This window comes from Ascaphus truei, chromosome 11, assembly GCF_040206685.1.
Source record: "Ascaphus truei isolate aAscTru1 chromosome 11, aAscTru1.hap1, whole genome shotgun sequence".
NCBI classification, from domain to species: domain Eukaryota; kingdom Metazoa; phylum Chordata; class Amphibia; order Anura; family Ascaphidae; genus Ascaphus; species Ascaphus truei.
In genome coordinates, this window is record NC_134493.1 from 49,028,446 (window position 1) to 49,052,629 (window position 24,184).

The following is a 24,184-nucleotide window of genomic DNA, read 5'->3' on the forward strand; positions in this document are numbered from 1 at the left end:
ATACCATACAATGCAGTGAAACTTATTAAAGTGCATCTAAGGACATTGAAATCCCACCTATATAAAAAGCACTGTTCATTTAAATTACTCTGATAAATATTTTTTTTATTTCAATATAATTGTTTTGCTTGAAAACTTCTCTTTTTCTGATCTTATAGTTAAACAAGGGAACCACTGATGTGCTATAATAATTGCAGGGCCTAATATAGTAGACCACCATTGCACATTTTATTACCGGGGCTCTCGTAACTCGTTCCATTATCACTAAGCATGTCGAGCTCTTAACAAAACCTGTATGTGTTATCTAACCCCGGGAATGGGTCGTTTTGGATTTTGTGGCAGTCTTTATTTCTAAAAATTCTTAAATGATATCACAGGTTTGAAATAGTAGAAGGTTTCAATGTAGCGCATTGCAAGCATATCATGCAAATTGTACCCAGGGCTGTACACTCTAACAGTTAATAGAATTTGATGCTGACATTGATTATAATGGTCTCACAAGACATTAAATATTTTAATAGCTTAACTTACTATAGAATTTCATAGGATCCTATGGCAACCTTTGCACATTTTATAGCTATGGCTCACAACATACTGTATAATTGGATTCAGCAGCAATGCTTATACAGTAGGAGACAATATATAATAGAATATTATGGTAGCATGTGATGTTCAGTGGTGCACATCACAACTGTGTTCCAGAACCCAATGGCAATATATTATTTAATAGTGCAGTACACAGGTGCCATCTTCACTTCTCTCTTTCCAGTTCCAATTTGGAGCCACTAACAGCTTCGCGTTGCAAGGTCAGTAACCAACCTCACACTGATGAGACCCAAAAGGTCGAAAGGGCTGTGAGTGTTTACTGGCCATGCACTTCTTTAACTTGGCTTTGCTGTGAAAGCTGTGGGATACGGCAGGCATTAGCTTACAGGGATTCATAGTTAAAATGGATAAGAAGGGAAAGTGACACAGCGTGGGTGCTGATTTGCATGTCATTACCCAGAATCCCTGGCTGCTGTGGAAGCATAATAGGCAACAAAGCCTCATTCCAGATAGCATAAAAGCCAATATCACAAAGTACGTGGCTAGGTGGCTTTTTAAAGGACTGGTTTAGGTGCTTGTATCTAAAAAAAGCAAAGAATGATACTGTGGCTCTTATTCTCCTTTTTTTTTTTAATTTTCATCATCGTCATCATCAGTATTTTACAGATAAAGAGTACAACAGTAGAATTTGATAAATCTTTTTTTCGGGCTAAAAAAGCCAGGTATTATAAGTTACATGTGACAAGGTATCACGCTATGTATTATGCTATAATCTATCTTTGTTGAATGAGTATGAAAATATACAATACAATACAATGTTTCCTAATTCCCATTGTATCAAAGACAAGTAAAGCTGTAGAAATCCCATTAATGGTAAAGGTATAGACCAAGGTATTACAAAATAATGATCGCAATATGTACGAAATATGAAAAACAAAAGAAAAAGGTTATCAGATATTTAGTTAAGATAATCATTGCTAAGACAGCAGTGATTTAATGCAGGTAGGCTATCCTATATCTTTATTGTAGTATCAAATGCAGCTCGCGTCCTATATATAACCAGCAATGTTAAGCAGTGTTCATGCTTCAAAGGTGGAAAAAGCTAAAATTAATGTTCAGAACTTCCATTAAAAAGTAACGGTAAGTCGCCTGGGGTCTGGAAGGCCTACGCCACTTAAATAGGGGACAAAGAGACCAAAACTCAGAAACACTATTGTTTCCTATGTGTTGTAAAAATGAAAGCTTCCTTGTATTAAAGCGGCAAAGGGGGAAAAAACACCTAAAAGCAATGATTTCAGTCTGTCATGGTCACCTGCTTGATGTCTAGAAAGGCAAAAGCAAAATGAACTAATGATCGGGTTCCTATATAAAGTGTAGTACATGTGTAATATGGTGTCTCCTGGCGGAATGCGTAAGTGCCTTGGGACATTGGTGGTTGAATCCCATGCTGCCACGATGACCGTGCCGGGGCACTGCACGTGACGTAAGGGACGTGGCAACGTAACGAATATGGCAGGCGTCATCACAAGGAAGCCAGCTGTCGAGTTAAACTGTCTGCGAAATTGTACTTTTTGTTTGCGAGTGCCTTTTACTTTTTTTAAAATTTAATTTTACTCCATCACTCCTAGAACCTTCCCAATTTGAAGGCATAGCTTGGTAGTGAGAATTCTGGCTTTGTAGCCATTCAATCTGGTTTGAACTCCAGCATCAGCTCTCCTGGTGCTCTTGGGCTCTATTAAATAACGTGGCCCGGCTTCAAAACTGGGGCAAAACTATAGGGTTTTTCTCTTCTAATAAAACGAGTGCAATTTCTTTTGCATTGGTCTTGCCCCCAGTTTTCTATATCTTCCCATGCTGCGGACATGAGAAATTCAAGTGTTAACTCTACAAGCAGAGGTTGCAACATCTTCTATGTGCTGTGCTGCCTGGATTGCTAATGCTTCATACTGTAGTCACAGAAAATATTGCTTAAGTGATTTTTTTTGCTCATGTGCTTATTTCTTTGTCCCTATACGGAACCTGTTAGGCTTCTCTACTGCACGGTTTGATGAACAGGACACTGGGATAAACCATTGAAAGCTCTGCAAAGCATGAGAGCGAGCTGAGCTGCGGGGTTTATATGAATAAAGTGTAATGTTGATTATGATGGTCAATGAAGAGGCCAAGTTGTCTCCTAAACTCCTAGTGGTAATATGTTCAGCATGCTTTGTATGGCCATTTCTTATTGTACAACCGGATCTTAACAGCTCTATTGCTATTGGAGAAAGTGCAATCTATTGAGCCAACAATACAATTATTCATAGACCTTGTTTTATAGGAGCGGTCAAGACTACAGACATTAGTTCTCCATTTCTGGATTCCTGAACCTATTACAAACTACATTTCTTTAGGACAGGTGGGGCCAACTCCAGTGCTCAAGAGTCACCAACTCATCAGGTTTTAAGGCTACCCCTGCTTCAGCACAGGTGGCTCAGTCAAAATGACTGAGCCACTGATTGAGCCACCTGTGCTGAAGCAGTGATATCCCTAATACCTGGTCTGTTAGTGGCCCTGGAGGATTGGCATCAGCCACCTCTGCTCTAGACATTAATTATTTTCATATGGTTTTGGTGAAAGGTATTGTAGGCTGAACAGTTTGTCTGATGAGCCATGACAGTGTATATCTCTAAACTTGTTCATCTTTGTAGTCACCACCTCCCTAATATTAAGCACATTAAACTCTGTGCAGACTCGTTAGCTTTCATTAGAAATTAGTTATATAGGTAATTGTGAATTTCTATTGGTCCAAAAATGTTTTAGGTGCAGAGGGGAAAAGAAAGCGGTCATGTTCTCTTCCATTTACTTTGTCCCTAATGGCAATAATTAGGTCAAAAAGATCATGGGGTCTATATATTAAAGCAGCAGTCCGAGCTGCCGTTTTTTTAAAATTTAATTCCCCCCCCCTTTAATATGTGCATCAATACAATCCACACAATAAGTAATTATCTAACTTGCTGATCGATCTGTTCCCCTGTGATCAACTGGTGAAGATTTGGCTCGGATGTTCACTAAATGGCTGCCAGTGCAGCAGAAGAGGACCAAAGATGCAAAGTTCTGTGGGGAAGATCATGTGACCCGGCAGTCACTAGACACAATTAGTGCACTGCAAGAGAGAGGGCAAGGCTCAAAAAGGGGTGTGCCATTGTCTGTTTCAGTAGAGGACGGGGATGTGACTTTATAAATGGTTGCTATTGTATTGTATGTCTTTATTTATATAGCGCCATTAATGTACATAGCGCTTCACAGTAGTAATACACGTGGTAATCAAATAAATAACGATAATATAAATAACAGATCATGGGAATAAGTGCTTCAGACATAAAAGTAACATTAAGGAAGGAGTCCTTGCTCCGAGGAGCTTACAATCTAATTGGTAGGTAGGGAGAACGTACAGAGACAGTAGGAGGGAGTTCTGGTAAGTGCGTCTGCAGGGGGCCAAGCTATATGTATCATGTGTCCAGTATAATCCACAGTGCTATTTATATGCTTCTTTAAGCAAGTGTGTCTTAAGGTGGGTCTTAAAGGTGGGTGTTAAGGGTGGATAGAGAGGGTGCAAGTCGGGTATTGAGGGGAAGGGCATTCCAGAGGTGCGGGGCAGTAAGTGAGAAAAGTTTAAGGCGGGAGAGGGCTTTCGATACAAAGGGGGTAGAAATAAGACATCCTTGAGAAGAACGCAAGAGTCTGGATGGTGCATAATGAGAAATTAGGGCTGAGATGTAAGGAGGGGCAGAAGAGTGTAAAGCTTTAAAAGTGAGAAGGAGAATTGAGTGTGTGATGCGGGATTTGATCAGAAGCCAGGAGAGGGATTTCAGGAGGGGAGACGCGGAGACAGATCTAGGAAAGAGTAGAGTGATTCTGGCAGCGGCGTTTAGGATAGATTGTAGGGGAGACAGGTGAGAGGCAGGAAGGCCAGACAGCAGGAGGTTACAGTAATCAAGACGGGAGAGAATGAGGGCCTGAGTCAGAGTTTAGCAGTCGAGCAACAGAGAAACAGCGTATCTTTGTGATATTGCGGAGGAAAAAGTGACAGGTTTTATATACAAAAAAGGCTTGTTACATTGTAATACATTAAAATGTCACTCAGAGTTGTTTTAGAAGAAAAAAAAAACGCTCCAAGTATTTTCTCATAGTACAGAACTGATTTATTTAAAAAAACACATTTGGTCTGCAGCTTTAAGAAAGTGATCTGCGTCAAACAATTAGCATTGTGTCTTTCTGTAATGTGACTAGATGCAAATATCACTCCGCCCCTAACTCCTCCCACTTTCACCATAAATGTCTCGTCGAGACAACATCGCTGAAAATGGTGAAACCATAATTACTGCATGCAGTCTGGCACAGGAAGTGTTCAGTGCGGTGCGGTGCAGAAATATGTCAGCATAGACGCACAGAAATTGGTACATGATGTAGATATTACAGATGCTTTCTTTGTGTCACCACATAACCAATGCAAAGTCAAAGGAAAGTACTGTGACACGAATGAGTATTCTACACTATTGTTAGTTTATTTTAATTGTATTTATACAATGTGTTACCAAGAAGTAATACATTGAGAGTTACCTCTCGTTTTCACGTATGTCCTCGGCATAGAGTGATGGCGACAAATACATGGTTGCAAATACATCGTTACATTAAGTGAACAAGGTTATACATTATATACAAGACATTGCATGCACAAAAGTTCACTCTGACTGGTTTAATACATTGACCCAACAATATTTGTCAACATTTGTTAGAATTAATCTGCGTTGCGGAATATCTTTCAGAATGACAATATCTTTGCCAACCATTGAGAGTCTGTTCACCTGTTTTTGAGCTAAACTTGAAATATTAAAAAATAAATAAATAAAATGCTGGCGCTCACTGGGTCTTTTTGTGAAAAAATAAATAAATAAAGCAATTTATTAAATAAAAAGATCAAAATTCCGCCCACTCCTTCTGGATAAAGGTCCAAGAGTGGCCGCAACGGTGATCTTTTACAGTAGTTTAATAAAGGGCTATGTATTTTTTCACTAATAGACCCCGTGTGTGCCAGCATGTGATTGTTATATTTTATATTGCATTTATGCATCCCTCCTGGGCGGCGACGATGGTGCACCCATGGCAGCGTACGCAACAGTATCGCGAGTTCTCCTATCCAAGGACACATTGAGCTAAACTTGTCAGTTTTCTGAAAGTTTGACTTTCCTTCAAAACGTAGCACTTTTTCCAGTGTGGCACAATTCTGCTGTGATTTATGAAGCCGCTGTGCTGATGAACAACTTGAGCCTGCCTCCTTCATTGCTGAATGTGACAATTCCTTGTGTGCTGCTGCAATGTTTTATTACTAAATGACAAAGGCTATGTATCAGACTTCAGACTTCTGTAGGTACAGTATGTCAGCTACCAATGCATTTATTGAGGATTTCCACCTCTAGAATCTATATCAAATGACATATGGTTTTTAGGCAGACGGGTAATTCTACCTATCTGGGGATCCTCCCTTAACAACTTGTATTGCTTCATATTGCCCTTCCGAATATCTGCTTGCTGCCACAGATGATGCCGATACAAATAATATACACACAATGCACCCAGGTGCATGGATGCAAAGGGACACATATTCTGAATTTAGGAAGAGAGCCCATACGAGCCTCCATATTTCTATGACATTGTTATGAGTCCAGTAACTCATTAGTTTATTTGTACTGTAAAGTCTTCAACATGTTTTTCTTTTTTAACACAAGTGGATGATTTGTAAGATGAGTTATTTATTACTATTAAATGATATCGTTGAAAGCTGCTTTTATTTTATGCAGTTGCCCGCGACCCATTGCTGGCATTGACACAGTATTACAGGTATAAAATAATAATAATAATAATTCTGGCATCAGCCAGAAGATCTTGCTTTCATTATGATTAGAAACTACATCCAACAGTCATGCAATATGTGACGATTTTTAGTGTGTTGGCACTGTACTGCAACTGATGGCATAGATCAGGGGTGGCCAACTCCAGTCTTCAAGATCCCCCAGTAGTTCAGGATATCCCTGCTTCAGCACAGGTGGCTCAGTCAGTGGCTAAGCACAAATTGAGTCACCTGTGCCGAAGCAGGGATATCCTTAAAACCTGACCTATTGGTGGCCCTTGAGGACTGGAGTTGGCCACTCCTGGCAAAAATCATTATTATACTAATAGAAAAGGGGGGCGGGCGGTGGGGGGTGGGGGGGGAGATTCCCAGCACTCAAAATAAAAGACCATACAAAGAATAAAGTAATATATTGTATATCAAAAAAAGATGCCTTACAGCAAACAACAACAAACAATGTGTACATACAACATGACACAGTAGTTGGCAATGAGAGGGATGGGGTGGGGTAGGGAAGGGAACACTAATAGTTCTGTAATACTGGTTATGACATTGTGTGAATGTTTGCACCTTTAATTGGGGGAGAAAAGATGACTGGAGCTGATTAAAATGCTAGTAAAGTTAATCAAAATATTTTGTTGAAAACGGCAGAGGAAAAGCCTTCCACGATGGTGGAAAATGCCACAGGAGGAAATAGAGACCATTTGTTCCTTAACAAAGGCAGCATGGGCTATTCATTATAATGTCAGATTGGGACACTTTTTGGCACCGTAAATGTTCATTCTTTCACTATGGAGAAAGCTTTAAGGAAAGGGGAAAGTACAAGATTCAGCGGAAGCAAAGTTTGACCTTTATCTCAACACAACTAATGAGCTCTAGTATGCACATGCAGTATCAAGCTCTTTCATGCAACATATATACTAATTATAACATCCATTCTTCCACTGTAGCCACTATTTTACTGACAGTTTGTGTGACTTCCACAGCTCCACAAATGACTGGAAATATGTGCCATGATGCACATAATGAGATTTTTCATACGTCCATGTACCTATTATAACCTGACTATGTTTTTTACCAGTTTACTGACAGCTTTGTGCAGCTGCATCGCGCCGCTAAAAATGGGTATTGATGTAGAACCACAAGTACAGTAAGTCTTGTAAACACTAAACTGTTAGACAATGATCATGCGTCTTCACGTATGTACCAGTCACAATGTTCCATCAAACAACGGTGGAATTTATCAAGGGCAAAAGTTGTCATTGTGATGCTAAAGTGATCCTACTTGTACAATTTATGAAGAACATTTAAGGCTCTTTCTGGGTGACATTAGCATAAATTCTCTTGTATTCCCCACCTTTGTTTCACAAAGACACAATACAGACATAGTAAATTAATATCTGTTTGAATTGCCCTGTCTACTTTAACCCATGTATTTCCTCCAAAAGAAACACAAACACAAATATAATGTTTTGGAATGAGTAATGTATTTGAAACTAATACTAAACCATGTGGCAGCACTTGAAAAAGGAAAATAGATTGGAAATAATGTTTTAATTAATATTCCTAGTGGCAGAAGCGTACAGCTAAACCATGTACTAAACATTACTAATGAGCCTTTACAAGAACATATTAGTTGTCAGATACTAAAATAGCACACAGTAGGATGAAGTATAATAAATAAAACAATAACACATTTCAGTTCTATACTGATTCAATACAAGAACAACTTTTGTTTACCTTGATAAAGTATGTATATATTAGATATTAAAACATAGAAACAGCTGCGGGATAAAGAATATTTGGTACTTCTTGTCTGTCCGACTTCCAGAAGCAATTTAGAGCCATTTGATAGCTTGATTGAAGTTTTTTTAATGGATTGCACCATTTGTAATTCTTTAATCACCACCACCCATCAGTGAGGATGTTCCGTACATGAAGTGGATTCTAATGGCTCGCCTGAGCTACCACCACCCATCTGTGAGGATGTTCCGTACATGAAGTGCATTCTCATGGCTCGCCTGAGCTACCACCACCCATCTGTGAGGATGTTCCGTACATGAAGTGCATTCTCATGGCTCGCCTGAGCTTACCACCCTGCATCTGTGAGGATGTTCCATACATGAAGTGCATTCTCATGGCTCGCCTGAGCTACCACCACCCATCAGTGAGGATGTTCCGTACATGAAGTGCATTCTCATGGCTCGCCTGAGCTACCACCACCCATCTGTGAGGATGTTCCGTACATGAAGTGCATTCTCATTGCTCACCTGAGCTTACCACCACCCATCTGTGAGGATGTTCCGTACATGAAGTGCATTCTCATGGCTCGCCTGAGCTACCACCACCCATCTGTGAGCATGTTCCGTACATGAAGTGCATTCTCATGGCTCGCCTGAGCTACCACCACCCATCTGTGAGGATGTTCCGTACATGAAGTGCATTCTCATGGCTCGCATGAGCTTACCACCACCCATCTGTGAGGATGTTCCGTACATGAAGTACATTCTCATGGCTCGCCTGAGCTACCACCACCCATCTGTGAGGATGTTCCGTACATGAAGTGCATTCTCATGGCTCGCCTGAGCTTACCACCCTGCATCTGTGAGGATGTTCCGTACATGAAGTGCATTCTCATGGCTCGCCTGAGCTTACTACTCTGCATCTGTGAGGATGTTCCATACATGAAGTGCATTCTCATGGCTCGCCTGAGCTTACCACCACCAACCATCTTCAGTGCATGACCTCTTGATCTTGCACTTGACTTTCTCTGAAAAAAAAATCCTTGTTTTGAGCACAAAAAGGGCACAGTTCTAGAAAACATTTAAATTCATATAATGGAGAATGCTCAATCATTTTGTACAGATATAGCTATGCTAACTGTCTTCAGTGGCTGGGTCACGCAACCGCAATGATCACGGAGGGTCCAATTCAGATGCATGGATGCTTCTGCAGCCCGATTGCGGCAGAGACTGTCCCTGGTACTGCACACTTTGTTTCCTTGTCTGCGGTGTTGAGTACAGTAAGTCTTATTATATCTGTATGTGGCATCCCTATAAAGTACATTACCCTATATACCTCCAACACACAATGCACCTGGCCAGTTTTTGGGAAGAGTCTGATTTACCTTCATTAAATGGAGGACGTTATAGTGTATTTCTGTCGGGGTGAAGTTTTAACTTTTTTCTCCTATGGCTATTTTGCAGAGGACAAACAAAGACGCCCAAAGCTACTTCCAATGTGACAATGTGTTGCAGAGGGTCAATTATTAAATAGCTCATTCCACAAACAATGGAAATGGGGGCATTAAAGCATCAGATAGCATCAAGGACATAAATTCAGAAGCCGTTTAAATATTCCCGAAGTGAAGGCTAGCTGCTGTATCTTTATAAATATGCTAAAAGAAAGGTCTCACTTAGGGTTGCTATGGTACTATTTCAACACAAACCTAACTGCGAAGAAAAGAGATTTGTAGCAATGAGTAGTAGAGAAATTACATACATTCTGTGCTGCCATATTTGATGATGAATATATTGCATCATCACCAAAATACAAAAATACGCCTCACCTGTATTTCAAAACTCCTTTTATTAACTAGGTTATGCATTAGATTCATAGTATGCATTGTTGCTTCAATTGTGCTTGTTCCTACAGGACTTCCCTTTGCTTTTCTGTTAATAATAATAATTGTTTGTTCTTGTATTGCACTGCTAGTTTTCTGTAGCGCTTTACAGAGACATTTTGCAGGCACAAGTCTCTGCCCCGTGGAGCTTACAATCTATGTTTTTGGTGCCTGAGGCAGAGGGAGATAAAGTGACGTGCCCAAGGTCACAAGGAGCCAACACTGGGAATTGAACCAGTGCCAGTCAGTGTCTTTGCTCACTGAGCCGCTCCCTCTCCCTGTTGAGTTTTTTTGCATAGAGTAGGATTCTTCTGGCAGTACCATGGACAGTACCATGGACAGTACAGACCTGCAGCACCGGCGCACTGACTTTTTGTGATAATCAAGAGCTACTATATGTACAGTATCAAAGTCTCCCAGCTGCAATGTTATTTAGGGAGACAGATCATAAATACATTTAAATATGCCACTGTAACAATAGATAGCAGTGAATGGGTGCAAATTCAGAAGATGCCAAATTATCAGTACTGAAGAGGTCACATTTTTCTACTATTAACCTTATTTATTGCATAACAAGCCTCCACTGATGAGACCCAAAAGGTTGTGAAAAGCTGTATTTGAGCAGGTTTACGAGCTCTGCACTTCTTTAACCCAGGCTGTACTGAAAAAGCGGTGTAATACGGCAGGAATAAGCTTATAGGGGTCTGTGTTAAAATGGAAAAGAAGTAAAGAGTGACTCACTATGAGTGGTCACTTGCATGTTATTACCCAGAATCCCTGGCTGCAGTGGAAGCATTGTATGCTAAGAGATAATGGGGAAAGGCAGGGTAGCAGACCTGTTTGAGACATGTGAATGTGCCCACAAGCTTGTATTTGTATTTGCCGTATACAGTACTATTAAAACAATATTTATGTATTCGTGTCATTGGCCTCTATGTTTTCAACTGGAACAAGGGTCCATATGGGAAGAAACTTCTTTAAATTGCCTACATATGTGAGAATATATACTCTACAGTTGAAAGAGCACACTGTAATAATATAAAAAAAATTATATCCACTACCATAGACTATTAATGACATTTATATTTCACTTGTATACAAAAACTAAACTTTGATGGTTTTGAGTTGACATTCATTTAGTAATGAAGCAGTCGTGTGGATTCTGAAAGTACGTAGGGAACAATTGATTCAAGTCTCATGACTACCAAACAAGAACAAACGAGAAAATCCCATTAACAGCGAAAGAATGATGTGATACATCTTGTACTGTTTTTTTGCCTCAGTTTGGCAACCAGAAGACACCGTTACGTAACTCCCAATGGGTCACTGATATTCAAGTGAGTGTTTCAGCGTTCCCATTTCTTCAAACAGTACCATGTCCTTTTTACAAACAGAACTAGAAAAGAAGAAGAAAGGAAATAAGCGAAATTAGTCTGAAACCTTGGACTGCAGCTTTGGGCAGCATCCAGTTTGGTGGAACAAGCCTGTGTTGTGACTTTGTCCTCATTTTGAATTTGACACATCGTTGACAACCTTCAACCAACTCTTACACAACCCAGCCTGTTAACATCAAAAAGGAAGATGTACAAGAAGAAGCTGATAGGCACAAGCCCATTTATCAAACAAGGCAAGACCTCCAATCCGTAGAAGAGGGGGAATGTTAACGGACAGTAATTGTATCTTCAATCCTGTTTCTTACATTTGAAGCAGATTGTAAACCAGCGAAGATCGCTTTATGGACCTGTAGGATACGGAGGGAACTAAATAGTTAATGTGATGCTTCTATGATATGTAACTCTGCCATTAATCCTCCTAATAATGACGCTCCCTAAATAACTTACTAAAACGCACATACAGGTAGGGCAAAATATGTGCCACGTAGGTTTGTTACGTTGTTACATTTAATGCTAAGAGACAAAGGCCGCCGGACAATTTTACATTATTTTACTAATATTTAAGCTATATTTCTGGTTTAAAAATAGGAAGAGGCTTCCTAAATTAAATTCTTGTTTTAATAAAACAAAGTGGAATGTCGCATTTGTAAATGAAAGAGTAGTGGTACTCTGTGCGGTAAGAAACACAAAGTATTAATTTCATAGTGATATTCCACAGTTCAGAATATACACGGAATGGTGAAGGTGGAGGAAGAGTGTGCGTGTAGGGAGGGTGTAATGAGTGTGAGTGGGGTAATTAATTGATAGCAGAGGGGGGGGGGTGTGTGAGAGGAGAGAGGGGGTGCAAGAGGGAAGTAGGGGAATGAAAGGGGGAGAGTGAGCGAAGAAGAGAAGGGGGAAGAGTGAGAGACAGGGGGAGAGTGAGAGACAGAGGAGGGAAGAGTAAGAGACAGAGGGGGGGGGAGGGGAAGAGTGAGAGACAGAGGGGGGAAGAGAAATACATCAAGGTTTAACCTCCATTCATTAAACAATCATGGACATTCCTTTTACTTGGTAACATTACATTGACAGGATGACTTTCCTCAGAACTGGACTTCAGAGCGGTGTGATCAGACGTTCAGTTGTGTGCCTTTTCCAGCACAGAGATTCTGTGAGCTTCCTGAGCCTTGCGTTATGTTCTCTCTACCTATGTCGATTTTAGTCGTTGTTGCTTTCCATATTTTGCAACTTCCCTAGAGGGGCTAAGAGATGTATTTACAAACAACGCTACAAACAATTCTATTAAACTTCCAAGGCAGCATAAGAAAAATGGACTCAGGCTCCAGAGGGATTGCATCTATTTGTGTGTCATTCATTGTAACCTTTATCTTGGCCCAAGAAGTTGTGATTCCAATAGTGAGACATTTTCAGTACATTCGACTACAGACTACATTGCAAAACAGAAAGCTTGGCAAAAAGGAATCGTAGAAGCAATGGCAGGTGTATGCTAACGGGGAAATAGCTAACATATCACATGACAATACAGTCACTAAGTGAAATAAGATAACACTAAAGGCCACTATGTATTTCACCGGATTGTCAATTGCATTTTGATCATATTCTAGAGCAGGGGTTCTCACCTCCAGTCATCAAGCCCCCTCCCAACAGGTCAGGTTTTCAGGGTATCCCAGCTTCAATACCGGTGGCTCAATCAAAGACTGAGCCTTTGCTCGAGCCACCTGTGCTGAAGCAGGGACTGATTGAGCCACCATTGCTGAAGCAGGCACTGATTGAGCCACCTGTGCTGAAGCTGGGATATCATGAAAACCTGACCTGTTGGGGGTTGGCTTGAGGTCTGCAGTTGAGCACCCCAGATCTAGAGGATTCTTTGTGTTGGGATGCAAATATTAATATTTTAGAAAGTAGGCTCTTAATAGGTTGCTGTGGCATGTATATGTCGGCAACCAATATACAGTAGGTGATGTTATGTTATTATTTTCTGTTAGCACTGTCTGTGTTTATATAGCCATATAATAGCACTGCACATGCAATATACAGGGAGATAAAATGAGACTCTCAAATACATAAATATTTGGAGCTAGGTTTCAAACAAGAACTGAACTGTTGTAAAGACATGCAAATAATTTGCTAGCTACCAGGTAAATGTTGACATTTGGAGGCCGATAGTGAACAAATCCAGCACATATTAAATCCCAAGAAGATCAACTATTCACCAAACAATGAACAGAAATTGCCAAGCTCACAGTGGCAAAAATACTCCTTGAGGCCTCGTTCAGGGTGCTGGCTTTGGAGGGAGGGCGTGCTGCCGTGCGTGCTGCCGTGAGAAACAAAGTATTAAATTTGAATACTGGTTGTCAGGGTAGCAACCGCCCTGTCTCCGAAGCCAGGAGTTGAAGCTGGCTACAGTTTCAATAAACGAAAATTTCGTTTTTTGGAGCTACAGCAGCGTCACAGGGACCAAGGCAGCCAATGAAATCATTCTTCAGAATGATTTCATGACTGCAACCTCGATACTTACCCGGCTGTGTGTAACCTCGCCCCCTCCCCAACGCTGAAAAGTCTGCTGGGGGATAAACACAGATCGGCCAGCAAACTGCCGCACTGCCTCCCTCCCGCCCTCCCTCCGAGTCCTGCAGCTGGCACCCTGAATGAGGCCTGAGAAAGGGCTGTATAGCCCGAAACGCGTGGGATGTTTTTTCCTGTCCTGTCCTGTTTTTTTTTTTTTTTTTTTAATGTAGTTCAATAAAAGGTTTTAATTTTTTCCCTTACCTGGTGAGTTGATGGTGCTTTTACTGGACCCGGCTATCTCAACCAATCTTTTTCCTGCTCACAGTGGCAAAAGCCTAATAATTTCACTGGCAGGATTTGTGGAAACATAACGAGTGCATTCACTAAACTCGGTTCTGAAACTCCAGATACATGTTGTACGATTTCCGACATCAGTGTAAAAAAATTCTGAGGTTATAAATACATGGAAACAACTTGAAAGTTTTATGTAGAAAATATGATGTAATTCTGCTGAATTTGGGAGTTAAGCACTCATGAAATCAAGGTACTGTATCAATTTACTAAGCTGCTAAAGTTTTAGCATGTGACAAATAATTGTTAATGTCACAGAAACATAGAATTTGATGGCAGATAAGAGCCACTTCTCCCACCTTGCTTGCCCATTTTCCTGTCTGCTGTAAGACCTTAGACCCTATTTGATCCTTGGGGTCTTTCTTTCGTTTTAAGAATAGTCTTATGTATATTCCAAGCATGTTTGAATTCCCATACTGTATTAATGCCAATGACAGTACACATGAGTTGGACATACTGCACCGACACACTTTATTCGAGCAAATACCCGGTATGTACCTGGCAGATACCTGGAATGCGCCGCTCCTCACCTCTGACAAGCCCCGTTGCATTTGCCTACCCAGCCTGGGTTCATGCCTGGCTGATGGGCGGCTGATCTGTTAAATGATAATGATTAGGATTTAATAGGCTGCAATGCTTCGCGTGTCTACCAGATGGCATAAATTCATGAATTGTAATGCAGTATATATATATGTACTGTGCAGTATTGCAGCCAGCGGGAATAAAATGCTTCAATCCCTGCCGGAAAATAACTCAATGCACTCGGGCAGAAAACAGTCACAAACCTCAATACACCCGGGTATACCCGAATTCGTGGGACTAGCCGAGCTCGAATAAAGTGTGTCGCCAGTGTAACAATGTGTATAAGTTTGTATCCTTATGGAATAGGAGCCTAAATCTATTATGCGGAAGTGGCATCTGTAAGAAATACTGTGTTTTTCAGTTTTCTGATATATATTCTCATGTTACTTGTACATTTGTGTGTGCTGGGGGATCATGATGAAGTCAGTGATGGAGACTAGGCATGAAATAACAATGCATGTTTTAGTTCCTAATGTTTTGCACACAGGATCGGGCAGTGTGTGTGGAAGTGGAATACAGGGGGTCTGTGGGCAGTGTCTGCTCTCATATTTCCAGACCACATTGCATACACGCATTAATATTGATGAGCTTAGGAGAATCCACTAAGGGCATCATATGTGTTCTGAACTGTGGAGCATTTCACACCTAAAATATGCTCAGCAGGGACAATTAACATATTTAATTGGGTGTAAGTTTCCATTGAAGTAACCTCATTATATTTAAAGGAGATTCATTGACTAAGTCTGATTACATTTAAATGAGACTGTTTAAAATGATACAACCAATGCTATTTTAATGGACGTTTCATAAGATAACTAACTTGACTGATCCATTATAATTTCAATAAAATGTAGATAAATACATTTTTTTTTCAACAATAATTATAACTAAGAGTTGTTTTGCAGTCAAGCACCAGTGAATACCTTTCTGGAAACAGGCTTTATTCTTTGAGATCTCAAAGCCAACTACTGTATATAGAGCAATTGACTAAAGTAGCTTTATTGGTTCATTGGTCGTGTCTTTTATGCTCTGGAAAGCATAACCTAATAATAAAAAGGTTGTATTTTTTTTTAATCCTAGACCATATTCCTATTTGTTTTCATTTATTAACCTATCTTTTTAAGTCAGGTGTGCAGTGAACACAGGTTTGAATTTATCTTTAAGATAGAGTGCAATATATATTTTTAAGCCTCCCAGCTTTCTTCTTCGAACGTTGCATGGGTTCGACAGCAAACACAAGTCTGTGACATCATCACAAGGGTGAAGACAGTAACATGGCGGTGGGCAGAACATATCACAAGAAGAAATTGCCATTGTTGGACAAAGTTCGTACTCCTTGGGATTCCAAGAGAAAACGAGAGACCAAGATGATGACCAAAAGTAACATGGGAGAATGAAATCAGAACATGTGATGGAGCAACATAGAGAAGAGAGGTTTGTAACCGCAGTACCTGGAAGATCATTGGAGAGGCTTCATCCAGCAGTGGACCGGCCGAAGATGATGATATATATATACACAAAGTATATCAGTGCTTTGTTTGTAGGAAAAATAGGTGCCGGTACCCAGGGAAAGCATGGGGCCTCTTACCTTCTCCTACTCCTCCTCTCCTCCAGTTACGTCAGCTTGACGTGATGTCGGTGCATCATGTGACTTCACAGAATCTCACAAAGAGAAGATACTAGAGATGAGGAGGAGGAGAAGGTAAGAGATAAAGGTACCGATACACTGTAGCTGCTCTGTAGTGGCTCTTCTCTGCACTTTTTCTAATTTATTAATACAGATGGGAAAAATAAATATAGAAATATACTATATATAAATAATTATTCTATTGGGAATTGTTATTGTTTGGTGGCAAGTATGTTTTCAAATTAAAATAAAAAGATGGCTTTGTTATCCATTAGGTTGAAAGGTCTGTGAAATTCTTAAGATTGCATTGATTTTGTAGGTTTTACTAAGATAATTGTCCCTAATTGGCAAAATAAGTGACTTCCATTTCCCAATGTAATGCAGAAAGTTCATTTTTCAATATTGCAGTTAATAACAAATCTTCAATCATAGGGATAATGACCCTCAATCCCAATTATAGAACTAAATATATAAATATACTGATATACTTAAATATACATACAAACATCTGTACTTTTCATGATTAATGGTTCTAATTGAAATATTGGGATAGGTTTCCCGAATCTCTCAAAGTGTTAAACATACCCTGAATATGTACTATAAGGGAGTTAGCAAAGGTTTTATAGTATATATCTGTTGTCTAAATTTAGCGTAGGTTGAACTTGATGGATGTACGTCTTTTTTCAACCTCATCTACTATGTAACTATGTAACTATGTAGTCCATTAGGACCTGGACTTTTCCCATTGGGTAGATCTTTTACCACGTTTTCTATCTCATCCCACGTTATAACCGCATCACGTTTATCTCTCACCTCAGGTGTAACTGTTTTAGTTTGAATATCCTTCATAAATGTTTCTTTATCCTCCTCTATATGTTCCCCTTTTCCTATATTGTATAATTTCTCATAAAGTAGTCTAAACTCTTCTTTAACAACTTTTGGGTCCTGTGACCCTACTCCATCCTGCTTCCGAATTTTGCTAATACTATATTGGCTCTGCTTCTACTTTAACTGGTTGGCTAACAGCCTATCCATCTTATTACCTTTCTCATAATATTTATGGTTAAGCCAAGTCAGTGACTTTTCTATTTTTTGAGTTGCTAACACGTTACGTTTCCCACTAGCTGTTATTAGTTCCGCTAATATCTCCTTATCTGCTGCCCTCTTATCTTTTGTTTCAAGGTCTTGGATTAAGTTGCTTAATTTTATAATTCCCTTTTCTCTTAATTTTGGGAGGCTTGTAGAATAAACACTCCCTTTATGACACTTTTATGAGCTTCCCACAATATTGCCGGGGATATATTCCCTACATTATTTTCTGCAAAATAGTTTTTAAGAGCATCCTCAATCACTAATACTACGTCACTATTTTTCACTAAGGACTCATTCAATCTCCACGTCCACTCACCTTTCTGTGTAGATTCCACACGCAAGTCAATTTCTAAGGTTACTGGTGCATGGTCTGACCAAGTAATATTGCCAATATTGACTTTCTGTATTTTACTCACATTAATTTGGTCTATAAAAAGATAATCTATCCAAGAATAGCTATCATGTGGGTGTGAGTAATACGGGTAATATTTCCCTGACGGATTTAAAACTCTCCAGGCATCAACTGATGTCTGCTGATCCAATATTTTATTTATACACTTGGTCTGTTTTAGTAGACAGAGCCACGTGCCCACACCAGTCCTGGTGTGGAAATATTAGGAGGGGAGGTGAGTGTGCAGGCCTGGGCAGTCCAGCCATCCCTGGGCAGTCCAGCCATCCCTGGGTGGTCCAGCCATCCCTGGTCCACAGGGGAGGTAAAGAGGGGTGGGTGGGGGAGCAAAAACAATCTTCTATCTGCTCTTCTTCTTCATTGTGGTTATGTTACATAGTTTTTCTTAGCCCTTTTTTTGTACACGTACAAAATGTTCTGCTTTATCACTCAAACTTATTGTTGAGGCAACGTGCTATCTATAATATGTCTGTTATAATATCACAGCACTACTATAAAGCTCTTTATTGACCAATCTAATAACCATCTATCATTTCTTAACTTTAACCTTAGCCAGACCTATTTATCAACAAGGAACACTATTTAAACCCTTGAACTGTCAATTATTAAATTTTGTCTTTTGCTTTTGTGAAGGCATCTATTTTGTGGATTGTAGTCACGCCAGCGCTTATCACACTGTGTTGTGTGAATCTGACCTCTAGTCTGATAGCCGAGCATGAAAGTATATAGTCAATGGTCTCAATCCTTTCGTGTATATGTTTACAATTACGCTTCTTCGCTCGACGGTCTGTTTCTTCCTGTGGTTTCCTCCTGTCTCTGCTCTGTTAGTCGCTGTTATCGCTGATATTTGTCTTCTTCTCGCTGCCCACGTCCACCCATTGTTGCCTTCTCCACACTGGGTGGTGATGGAGAGTTCTGGGGGTCGTGGAGTCCTGCAATTCTTTATTTGTTTTAGGTCCTGAAATATTAAGTCTTTCAAAAAAGTTAATGGGGTTTTCTCCGTACCGGAGAAAGGAAACTTTCCCTTGTTGTATAACAATCAGTTTGGTAGGGAATCTCACTTTAGCTTTTTGAAGATGGACGGTAATATCTCTCATTTCTCTGCAGGGCTGCAGGGTTAGTGTGGAGAGATCATTATACAGCTGGATCTTGGCCCCCTCATACATATCATTAATGCTTCTGGCCTTTTGCATGATAATCTCTGTATCAGAAAAGTCTTGCATCTTTATGACCGTGTCTCTCGGGGGATCTCATGGTCTGGGTCTGGGTCTAAGCGCTCTGTGTGCCCTATCCATCTTCCAAGTCCGTTCCTGAGGCTCATCGGTCACATGAGAAAATAACTTTTGTAGGTATGGTACCAATTCTGGGGGTTCTGTTAGAGCGTCTCCCTCTGTTGTCCAGATCCTCTATGTGCAGGAGCATATTTTGTACAGTCTCTTTCTGTTCCTGCACTTTATAGGATACGTACTCCAGTACTGTTGAGACCCTACCAGCTTCTTTCTCCAACTCATCTACCCTGTCTCCTAGAGTATTCATGTCCTTCTTAATCTCAGCCAGCTCAGTTTTAAACATTAGCGTGAAATCCGTTAACAGCTTTTGTATGTCTTCTTTAGTTGCTAGATTTGTCAGGTCAGCCTTTGTAGCATATTCTATCTGATCCTCAGCCATTTCAGTTTCTTTTCCTGTCCAGGTGAGCGTCGCGGAGAGCAAGATGGTGCTCGAGAACCTGCTACACTAGGGTGCTTTGATCCCGCGCCCACCCGTGTGAAAATCTGGAGGGTGCTTTCGGCTGTTGCTGTCTTTTTCTTGCATTGGGCATCTTATATAGCTCCGCTGCCTTGTACTTCTATTTTCTTTTATCTTAGTTTTGGTGATTTTGATGGCTCCCTTGTGGACACAGTACCTCATCTAGGCGGCTGTCACACCCATTGCCTGCCACATCTCCCCTGAGCTCCTTCACTCACTCATGGAGGCTGGCGACGGCCATCTTGGAATTGCCTTTGGCGTTGCTGAGCGCGATCTGCCAGGCTTCACATCTGCGATCAGCTGATCGCGCCCCCACCTGTTGCAGTGCCCGCACAGTCCCTCCGATCGACGGATTATCTACTCTGCCGAGGGAGGGGGGGCCAAGGGGGGAGCCGATTCACCGGGAGTGAGGAGAACTCCACCGCAAGATGGCCGCCACTTGATCTCTCTGGCAGCACAGCCTCCAATTCTGTCGCTGTCTACTCTTCTTTCCACCTCCTTTCTCCCTTAGATGGAAGAGGGGGAGGCTGCGCCGACGTAGCTCCCTGGTGGCCCATTTTTTGGGGGTATTTGGGGGACAGATGGGTCCTTAGCCTGCCTGCCTGGACGGAGCGCTCCTGACTCGCGTCTGCTCAGCTCAACGTCCAAGGCACGGCCCTAGTTTCACTTCCAATTATTATTTTAAACGCTTTGGCATTACCATGACAAGCAATGTGGACCCTGTCCATACTAAGAATCATATTTATTCGTTGCATTATATTTGTTCTGTTTGTGTCCTTTATTTTCACCTCACTCACCTTTTTTGCCACCTCGTTTGATGCCTTTGTAGCTGTGAATTTTTACACCTACTGATCACATTCCCCTTTACATGACAATTTTAAATCCACTTCTCAAGTTCAGCCTTAATGTAGTCCTTTTGCTCTTCAATTTTAGTTGGTTGCATGGAATATTTCTTAATGCGCACACTCAATCTACTCATTTTTTGTCTGCTATTTCAACTTAGTTAATGGTAAAGACATTTTTTTACTTCTTGGTAAAACATTTATTTATGAACTTGATATTCTGATAATGAAATGTGCTTCTTAGATACAAAAACAATCATTAATGGTACTTTTGAGTATCTTTTTTGGAAGTACTGTACAAATATGGGCCCTGATGTAGTCAAGGTACTCTCAGGAGTATTTTCCATGCTAAACTATGCGTATATTGTGTTAATAAGTGTTTTGGTTCTGCATTGGTACCTCTATCAAGATAAAGGCCCTGATGGAGGACCTTTAAATATCCCAATGGAGGACCAAAACATTGCTTAACCAACAATACCTTGTGTTCATTTGAAAAATATAGCAAAAAACAGCACACAGTTACGCACAAGTCTTATATGGTATTCTCTCACTGGTTCTCACCCTCCGTTGATCCCGGCGTCTCTTTGGTGGATACAAAGGTATAGTGGTAAATAGAGTTTTGGAAGGAAGCACTCAGGAATCAATTGTGTAAAAAAAAACTTACTCTGTATTGAATCCATTTTCAGAGCAGGTACAATCAGGGTGATGCACCGTGCACCCCGCCCTTTCCCCAGACCTAACACCAGTGATCTTACTGTGTCACAGCAGCATAACATTTAAATGCCCCAAGTGGGTAAATCACTCACCCAATTCCCACCACCTGTGGTGTGTGTAGGGGAATAGTTCCATCAACCGCATTTCCCAATCGGCATCTGACATCATCGCGACCCGTATTTAAATGCTTATGTTGCTGTGACATAGTAAGATTACGGGTGCTAGGTCTCAGGAAAGGGTGCGGTGCCCTGAAACGTTATCATGTATGTATGTATGTATGTATTGTGACAGATATGAGGGAATGGTAGTGAAAAGGGTATATTATGGCCCACAATTATTGCAGGGTTTCTGCTCCGCTCCACTCCACAGTTTGGAGATTTACCAGGTGGAATCCAGACCGGGACTTCTAGCTCTCCCTGCTTTCACAGGACTGCAGCAGCTGATTGAGCAGGGAAATGATTAAAAGCATGCTCTGAGCAGAGCAAGGCAGAGCTCTTTTTACTCTCAGGGAAGTGTGTCCTGAAAAACTGTGTTGTACTCAAGAAAGCAAAGGCTTTTGTTTTGTTTGTTTTACTCCTGTTATCTGCTGTAGCATTTATATGGCAAAATAAACAAGCCAAAGCTTTTCACCTCTGTGTCAGAAGACTGTCTCCTCTACCTGGAAGGCTGTGTGAAAGTGCTGATCCCTGGACACAATGTACATAGCAAGAGGGTACTTTGTCACAGTATGTTGTATGTACTGTATGTATATCTTTATATAGCGCCATTAATGTACATAGCGCTTCCCCGCAGTAATACACATGACATAATCATATAAATAACAAATACAAATAACACAATGGGACTTAACAGTATTTATTACAATTCCTTGTGTTATTTTTTCTCAACTTCTGTATATCTCTTATACTTTCCTGCTCAGTGCACCTGGGTACATTGCATTTATTACCTGGAGAACCCTCTCAACATCCCTCCAGATGTAGGCCTTTCCATTAGCCATCTTTGCAAGAAAGTGTATAGGGAAGCCTGTGACATTCTGATTTACTGTAGTGTGTTGTGTGTCACTTTAGCTAATGCCACACGCGATATCTGTAAATTCAAATATGCCCATTGGTAAGACAATGTTTAGTACTACTGTATATACCCAGAACGCAATAAGGCAACTTTTGCTGCTAATTTAGTGCTCATGGGCTGCAAGCCATGGTGCAAGTATTAGGCCGCACGTATAGTGCCCACAACCGGCGACGCGATGGGTGACATCACCCGTCGCCGCTAGCGAAAGCTATATTTCGCTTTGCGGCGTCGCGGGCATACTGGCATTTGATTGGTCCAGGGGCTGTCACATGAGGCGACAGCCCTTGAAAAATCAAATATTGCCAGCTTCCAAAGTTGGCGACGCTCCGTCGCATTGTCGCCGTCACGCTTACTATAAGCGCACGCGGCGGCGGCAATGTATTTGTTTTTGGGCGGCGTCACGTCGCCATTCGTGGGCACTATACGCATGGCCTTAGAAACAGACAACCTTGTCTCCTCTAGCAACACTTTTCTAAAGCAGCAATGTACTGTAGTGCCGACGAGTATTCTAAACAAATCTGGGGCAATCACCAACAAGACCTGGGTACATGCTCGGTACATGCTGCAACATTTCAGTGACATTTCTGCAGACAGACTAATGGCCCATCGGATTAACAGCGGGGGTCCCTGGCAGTCCCATTCAAACTGACTGAATGGGACTGCCAGGGACCACTGCTGTGTTAATCCGATGGGCCATTAGTCTCTGCAGAAATGTCACTGAAATGTTGCAGCATGCACCCAGCATGCACCCAGCATGCACCCAGCATGCACCCAGCATGCACCCAGCATGCACCCAGCATGCACCCAGCATGCACCTGGATTTTGTTGGTGATAGCCCCAGATTTTCCAAGGCAAGTTTTAGAATTCTCGTCGCCGCACCTGTACCTGCTTTGGTCCTTTTTTTAAAATATCTTTAGAACAAAGAGATGTTTTGGAGCACGACGGCAGTGGGTATACAGTGGAAGATCACCGGTGTAGATGAACTTTTCTTGAATGTCTACAGATCCTATTTACTTCAGGTTTATGATAGTGTAGTTTCTGTGCTGGAGCAGTTATTACATGGTAATCGGTTATATAATCTGAGCAATTTATTATGTTCTGCAGTACAATGGTGGAGAAGTTCGGCTGACTTAAAGGTCCCAGTGAATCAGCATGGTTATGAAAATATACGTTCTGTGGCTGCATTTTAACTTTGGAATCCCTACCCTCCGAGAATTAACATCTTACAGTGCGATACAATGCTATATATTGAGTATCAATGCAATCTTCCAGCTGAAAAGAAACTATTCTGCTAGCGACAGGAAGTTACTAAAAACATTATTTAGGTTTATTTACGAAAGGCCCAGTTAAAGAAGTCTGTCTGTAGTTATTTTATTTTTATTTAGGAGATGGTACTGGTGTTCGTACTCTTGACTTTTTGCAGTAATGGTGAAGCACAGTAAACGCCCTCTGCACTTAAGGTGAACATCCGTTATAACGGGCAAATACTATCGTAACAAACATACCCAGGTGTTCTTGATTTGCTCTGAGCTGTATATGCAGTGTTCGACAAACCTATACATTTGCTCGCCCCAGGCGAGTGGATTTAACCCCCGGGCAAGTAAATATTGGCCCAAGCAGCACACGTTTGGTACTAGGTGGCGAGTAGATTTTTTGGTGATTTGTCAACCACTGTGTATATGTATATCTTTTTTTATGAAGCGCCATCTATATACATAGCACTTCACAGCAGTAATACACGTGACATAATAATATAACATATAATGGGAATAAACGCTTGAGACATGAAAGTA

General features: G+C 41.0%; 1 protein-coding gene across 1 annotated transcript in view; it reads left to right on the forward strand.

Annotated features, from left to right (window-relative positions):
* Positions 1 to 24,184, forward strand: part of SHISA9 (shisa family member 9) — a 253,607-nt gene that overhangs the window by 4,109 nt on the left and 225,314 nt on the right. The gene's annotated exons all lie outside the window — the stretch shown is intronic.